The sequence below is a fragment of the Amborella trichopoda genome, chromosome 8 (genome assembly GCF_054954075.1).
Source record: "Amborella trichopoda isolate Santa Cruz 75 chromosome 8, AtrichopodaSantaCruz75HAP2 v2.0, whole genome shotgun sequence".
NCBI classification, from domain to species: Eukaryota; Viridiplantae; Streptophyta; class Magnoliopsida; order Amborellales; family Amborellaceae; genus Amborella; species Amborella trichopoda.
In genome coordinates, this window is record NC_142343.1 from 15,719,223 (window position 1) to 15,727,554 (window position 8,332).

Below are 8,332 nucleotides of genomic sequence, written 5' to 3' on the forward strand. Positions count from 1 at the left end.
ACGCTAGAATTTTTAGGGTTAAGGTTTTGCTATCATTATGAGACTCAATCTTGACCTTTAATCATGGAAACACGTGGGGTGAAGAGATATCATTCATTCATTATTTAGATCAACCATCATGATTAAAAGGAACGAGGTGCAACATTATCCCTCAATTTTTATAATTTTACTCCTATCAAATATTGTATAGAAAAAATATTAAATCAATTTTCAATTAACTCTGATTTTTTCTTTTTTAAAATCAATCAAAATATTTACGCCACACTTTATTACAATTTTTTAACGTGCCCCACCCCATGGGTGGCCATGTGGCTCCACAGCCCACTAATGGTGGGCCCGATGATTTAAAAAACGGATCAGTGCTCCAGATCGAGCACATCAAAAACCCATCCAGAACGGTGAATCGGCCATCCGAATCGAGCATTGGCCCACTCGGTCGGATTAAGCTCTAAAAATATCCAAAAAATTTATTAAAATTAATTATAAATGTTGTCTTTTAGGAATCCAATAAGAAATGAGGGTACTCCATTGTTAAACTTCACTTTTTTCATCAATTTGTGAATATTAATATGTTTTTTCTCTGTATAAACTTATGTTAACCATTAAATTTACATCACACATAAGAAAAATCATATAATTATCATCGATAAAATATATAATCATACATGGACTACTATAAATAGTAGATTTAATCGATAAAAAATGGCCATCAAAATCTCAAATTGGCAGAAAGCCCTAATCCCCTAAAAAAACCCAAATTATTACAAACTAACTAACTATAATCCATATTTATTACAACCTAACTAACTATAATGTTCTATGTTGAAATTAAAATTGTTGGTTTAAATTTTATAATTATTTTATTATACAAATAATAACAAATCTAAAATATTTTGTAATACGATCTAATTTAAAATGTATTATTGAGAGCTCTAAGAAATATAATAAATTACATGATTTATAATGAAAAAATTAATAAATAAAATAAAATTTTGGTTAGAAATTATTAGAATGCATACCAATTTTCGAAAGAACACTTTAATTTTTCAAAATTTTAAATTTTTAGATTTCTAGAAAAAATTTAGTAAAAGAGATTGGTAATAGAAAGAGAGACATTTCAAATGGAATAAATTTCTTTAAAAAAATTAATTGTTTTGATTTATAGAATAAATTTAGTAAAAAAGATTGTTAATAAAAAAAGAGAGATTTCAAAAAATAAAAATAAAAAAAAAATTAAAAAAAATTTATTTTCTGCTTATTTTTATTGTCAACAAAAATAAAATAAAATGTGTCCATGGAGGAATCAAACTTGAGACGTGAAGGCTCTACTGTGGAAGTGATAACCACTTCGCCACATCAGTGCAAGTGTAATTGTTTTCTACATTAATAGTACTTATCCAAATTCCGTCGTAATTTAATGCACCGTGGGAATTATCCCACATCCAACAACGAGTTTTGGTTTTGCATCTATAAATTGGTTTGTAAGTTTCTAAAGGTTTGTGCGAGTGTGCCCGAGGCTGCCATCCACGCGCGGCCGATGGGTGACGGTAGTCTTCCACATGTGGACTATAGAGAATTGATATTTTGATACGTGTTAACTCGCTATGTGATGTCATACGGGGGATTTTCACCCGTGTATAACATCATACAAGCGGTTCACTGTGCAGAACCAAGTGGTTCACAGTTTTACACTTGAATCGGCACGGGGTAACCGATTTTTGTGCCGACTCTGGCGAGTTCGTTGTGACTCGTCGATTTTGAAATCACTGGATGGGTCCAATGGCCCCCCAACACTTTAAATAAAATTTTCAGATATTAAAATAACTTTTATCAAGCCACCAAATATTTTATTTTCCTCTCTGATTAAAATAAATCTAAAAAATTGATTTTTCCTATTTAAAAATATTTTTTAATAAAATAAAATACCCAAAGGTTCAAAAAGTTATTTTAATTATCTAAAAATATAATTAAACATATGTAAGAAGATTTGAAGGGAATTTGATCTATAAAGTTATGATTATAACAAATATACAGGGGACTCCATTCTTTTTAGAAATCGTATCTCACTGAACCTTCTCAAACTATCCCAATAGCTTACATGATCCACAGCCCTTCGTAAGGGCTCATGACTAGACTATCAAAGTCAGTCAATAAATGAAGGAGACACAATCCTACTCTAAGGATTACAGGCCCTGAGGATAAGTCCAAGCCCCATTATAGTACTATGCTTCATGGGTCCTTCTAATGCAATCCAATATTACATGCGTCATCTCTTCAACACATATACATAACACACACCCTTATCCAAATGGCCAATTCCCGGATGACTATCTAGTGTACACAATATGTGATGGCAATAATGAGGATTTAGGCTATTGTTCTACCTGACCAACCATCACACACAGGGATCACATCTAGTCCCCTGGGTAACTACCCTAGGCACTACTCCGACCTCATTAAATGGTAACCCCACACGAAATTATCAGTTGTGTTTAAAATGCTTAGGGCTACGGGTTTTAGCCATCAACTTGAGTCATAGCCAGTCAAAGCTCAAGTAAGTCTCGGCATTAAAAAGGCTTCACAGTTCAATGTAGACCACACTCCTACTTGAGCCAACATTTCACTGTAATTATTTTAGTACATGCTCTCATAAGGCCTTTGAATGGCTACATAACCCCAACAATCAGTAATTATTTATTCATTGCCCTTTACATATATGACATGTCGATGTCGGAACTTCAATTAATTGGATTGGAACTAATACTACCTAAATCCCTCACTCAAATTTTTGAGCAATGGATAAATTCTCCATTCCCCAATATGGAGAAGTCCTTGATGTTGTTAATTATGTAGAATGTTTGGAGGGAAAGAAATAAAAGAAGTTTTAAAGGTGAGAAAACTAAAAAGTATTATATCTTTGGCCCCATTCTAGCAACAGTACCCTAATGGTCCACGGGATGAATATAATTTTGGGGAGTACCTAGGAAAGACCTTATTTACAACTTGAGAGATGTGGCGAGAATGAGAATCGAGAGAATTGACTGATGGGAAAAATGGAGTCCCCCACCTATGAGCACCATTAAACTAACTTTTTATGGTTTTTTAATTGGAAATTAAAGAAGGGGGGGAGTTAGTGGGATCATTAGAGACCTGACGGGTAGATCCAACTTGGGGTCTGGTTATGGGTCCAAATTTTGGATCCGAATACTATTCGCCGTTGCCACCCCTAGCTACCGTGGCACCAATATGGTGTAGATGGCCTGGATAAGGGTAGAGTCCACTATTCAAAGTTGATTGTCCATAGAATGCTCACGTCTTGACCCAATTTTTATATAAATGTGCAGCACTATACACAAGAGTTGGTATACTTGGAAACAAGAGGATTAGTGAAATACTTTTAATTAATGTTCACAAAAAACAGAAAAAACGAATGAGATAGATGGTCAAAATTATGTAGAATATTTTAATTTTTATTTATTCTTCCACAGATGTGATTGACGTAGAATTCTGAAGGTGTGTGTCACACTTAGGCACACCCAAAACAATGAAAATCAATTCAAAACATAAAATTGTACAACGTATTTTAATCAATTTATTAATCACAAATGACAGATGTGATTGAGGTAGAATTCTGAAGGTGTGTGTCACCCTTAGGCACACCTAAAACAATGAAAATCAAGTCAAAACATAAAATTGTACAACGTATTTTAATCAATTTATTAATCACAAATGAGTTTCTTTTAAACAATGTTCCTGTCGAATTGATTTTTAAAAATAATGCCGATACATTGTTTAAAATAAAGTCAGTTTAGTACAACATGTGTCAGACCAAAACATTGTTCAATGTAAAGTCATTCCAGCACACATTCTACGGGACTGCTTTGATTTTTGTCTTGAGTAAAATACGCATGCATTGTATGGGGGTTATTTTTATTTTAAAATATCTTATTTTTTTATATTTGGGGGATAGTTGCTAAAATAAACAATTTTGCAGTAATTGTTGTGATTTACAATTTTTTTTTTTTGTGGGGTGGAAAAAAGGGGGGGGGGGTGGTTTGGCGACCGGTTGGGGCACGCTTAGAAAGTAAGTCAAGGGGGGTAAATATAATTTTTCCAAAAGACAGACTTACTGATTTTCTTAAAAAATAGAGATGTAATTATTGACTTCATGCAACATCAGACATTATTGTCTTAATTCTTCATGCAACATCAGACATTATTGTCTTAATTAAAAGAAATTTTATTAATTTTATAAAAAATTCATGACATTATACAGTCTTGGAAAAAAATAACGAGAAGCGGTGATTTTGAATGTCAAATTAAAGAAAAAGATTTAAGCATTTTGTACCCTAGCACGAGAGTGTCCAAATTTCAGAGCCCTTGGTACCCTAGCTCTAGAGAGAAGAGATATGAGTCCAAGGGATAGAGAGTTCAGATTCATTGCCACTCCTAGAGAGAAAAGATAAAGAGTCCAAGGGATACAGAATTCAAATTCGATACCGCTAACTAGTTCGAATGTGACCTACCTCTTTTGATGAGACAGAGTTCAGATATGTCCTATTCAATCAAAAACAAAAAATAAAGTTCGGATGTGACCTACCTATTTTGATGAGTTGGTCTCTCAAGCTTGGGTCAATCATTCAAGTGATGGATTGGGCTGGTTTTGGACCATTCAAAAACCTCCAAGCTCTAAAATTTAAAACTAAGGAATGGAAGAGAGATATTTTCGGGTCCTAGCAAGGTAAAATAAATAACCTGATTAACAAGATGGAGGTCATAGGTAAGCTGGAGCAACCAGGGTGGGGGTTAAGCCAAGTTCAAATGATGGTAGAACCACCGTTTTAAAAAGCAGACCGCCCAACGCCTGGACGGCAGCCTAGGCGGGGGTTAAGCCAGGTTCAAATGATAGTAGAACCATTGTTTCAAAAAGCAGACCGCCCAACGCCTGGACGGCCGCCTAGGCGGGGGGGTAGGCCAGGTTCAAATGATAGTAGAACCACTGTTTCAAAAAGCAGACCGCCCAACACCTGGACGGCCGCCTAGGCGGATATCCCTAGACGCACGCCTAGGCAGCTGCCCAGGGCTTGTGCCCCAAAATGAAGCTCTTTGAAGATATTTTTTGGTCATTTTTTTAATATTAAAGGGGCAAGATTGTGAGTTTTAGGTTCATTTGAAACCTAAAACCCATTAGAGGTTATTTTAGAGCGCGAATCCAAAAAAGAAAAATATTATTGGGCCACAGGTTCTGGGCGCCCATCTAGGCGTTGGGCGGCCTGGAACCCCTACCGTCGAGGTACTACCTAGTGCTTTTTGAAACATTGAGTAGAACTAATTCAAGTTCCTAAATGAACGTCAGAAGTTGGAGGAAATTTGTTTGGAAGCAAAGATCTAGAGTTAAATAGTTAAAAGAAAGAATAGAAACACCAAGTTTTCCCCTTCAATTGCAAATGCCATACGAAGGATGATCTTCATGGGCTAAAGATACCAGGAGTCGATGAGAATGGCAGAGAAGCCTGGGTAAGGGCAATTGTGGTCATTTCAGCAAGGCTTTCACTGCTGAAAGAAGACCAGAAACTTCCACAGACATGGTGCCTTTCAAACAACAATCACTAAGGGATGCAGGGTGGTTTACAAATTACAATGGACAAAGTTGTTTGTGAACTTGGAAAAGAAAGAGAACCTCGGCCTGATGGCTACCCCATGGCTCTCTTTCAAAACTTCCTTGATGTACAGTTAAAAGAAGATATTTTGGCTGAGGAATTCTCCCTCCGAAAGGTTTAAAAAATCAGTGAACTCTGCCTTTCTAGCATTAATCCCCTAGAAAGGCACTATAGAAAACTCTATTGATATAAGAACAATTAGTCTGTTGGGTAGTTTATATTAAGATTATTTCAAAGGTGCATGCCTCAAGACTAAAATCTGTGCTGCCCTCGATTATATCAACCCCCCAATCAGCTTTCATTTCCAGGAGACAAATCAAAGACAACATCCTAAAAGCCCAAAAAATCTAATTTTAGGCTCCTTACCAACTCCCTTGGGACCTCTCATTACTCACAATATACAAACAGTACATTGTTGGTAATGAAGGTGAGATTAACAACGTAAACTATTCTTAGAATGCTTTCAGGATAATGAGATGATCAATGGATAAATTGCCAATCATGTACCTTGGCCTTCCAATTATTGAAGGCCCGGCACCAATATCAACATCGGATGCAGTGATTGAGATATTTCAGTTCAGATTGGATGTTTGGAAATCAAAATTGCTAAGTTTGGGAGATCCTATAATATAAATCTACATTGGGTGTGGTGTCTATAAGGTTGCAACCTTAAACAATCCAATTAAGGCGCACCTCCAAATTTTATCATAACATGTAATTTTGGTGTAAAAAATTTTTAGGATTATCTGAAAATATATTTTCATATCTAATTATAAAATTTAACACTCCAAAAATGGTTAAAATCAAGTAGATCAATAAACATATGAAAATCTTGAAAATGGACAGTCTAGATAATATGTTGCAAGATGTATTATTTTTGGGACTCAAAATCTTTCTTTTTTTTCATATTCATGCATCTTGATGTTGAGATGATCAATTAGATGGTTTTTCAACACTAAAACAACATTTTCCTATGGACTTTTGAGGTACATCTTTAATTCTACATTTTAAAGTCGCAACCTTATATAAACTTTTTCCGTCTACATTATCCAACCAGCTAATCTATTGTGTGTCGTTATTTAGAATCCCCAACTATATAAGAAAGAAACTTGAAAGCCTAGTAAGGAACTTCCTATGGGGTTACACAGGCAGGAAGAGGAATTCCATTTGGTAGCATGGGATAAAGCATATGAATAATGCTAATGGGTGCAGTTTGTATACAGCAAAGGTTCTAAACAATCAAAGTAAAGTGCACCTTCAAATAGTGTCAAGAAACGTGGTTTCAATATTGGAAATCTTTGTGAAAGCCTTAAAATATATTTTTTCTTTATAATTATAAAATTTAAAACTTCAAAAATAGTGTAGATCAATCAGATCTATAAAATCTTGAAGTTTGACGGTCAAAAAATGCCTTACAAAATGCACTATTTCCAAAACTTGAAATCCATTTCTTTCTCATGTCTTTGCATCTTGATATCGAGATGATCAATTTGAGGATATTTGGGTATCAAAACAACTTCTTCCAGTGAAATTTTTGGTGTGGGATCTAATTTGGTGGCGGAGATATTGACAAGACCATGGTCACCAATGGAGATGAGTTATAGATTCTAAATATAAACCCTAACTTGGAGTAATTACACTGTCCGGAAGGTCAAGATGCTCACCAATGTAGAGAAATATAAAAGGTGTTGAATCTTCTTCATGACTAATACGAGAATGTTAGTTGGAGATGGAAGGAAGATCCTCTTTTGCCACGACAAATGGATAGGTGATTGCCCTTTGAAATGGCATTATCCTAAAGTCAATAGTAAAGTTAGATTCAAAGGGGCTTGTACTGCGGGCTGTACCGGAGTAGGGTTGGAATAATACCTAGCATATCGTGTGTAGGTAACTAAGAATAAGTGATGCTTTTATTTCACAGTTTGCCCAGCTATTAGCAGGTCTCCAATGCATGCATTACAACTCCAGGGGACCTGATGAATTTGGGAACACAGTGAGGATGGAAGTATTTCGGTCAAATCAGCCTACAAACTTCTAACAATAGATAGATCCAGACCCCTCATGATATAGTTCGAAAGGCCTGGAAATTCCCCGTCCCCTGCAAGATCCAAGCATTTTTGCAGGTTCTATGGTGGGGAAATGTTCTCACAACTCTCCAGAGGAGTTGGAGATACTGATAGCAGCAATACTTTGGCAATTATGGAAGGAGAGATAGCAAAGCTTTTGAAAGCAAAGTGTCCAAGATGCAAGCAGTTAAGGAGAAGATTTTGTTGACTGACAGAGTGGGTTAAGCCCGTTGAGACGTGCTAAGGTATATCGTTAACAGACATTTGTGGGAGCTTAACTGAAACCCTTAAGCTTAGAAGAAATAAGGAAAGAAGAATAGGGGTATGGTCAGCTCTTTGGTTAATGCAATTAAATTGAACTTCGATCGCTGCTCATTAGATAACCCCGGGGCGTCGGAGATTGGACGAATCATTAAAGATCACACCAGTGAAAGTGTGCAACACTCCTATTTTTCTCAAACTCTTGTAGAGTGGTGACAACTACTGAGGCCATGGTGTTGGGACTCCTACAGGAGATTAACCTGATATCAACAAGGTCATAACACGATTAGGCGGTGTTCTAATCCAAACAATGCTCGTGGGAAATTATCTCCTTTTCTGCGGGAA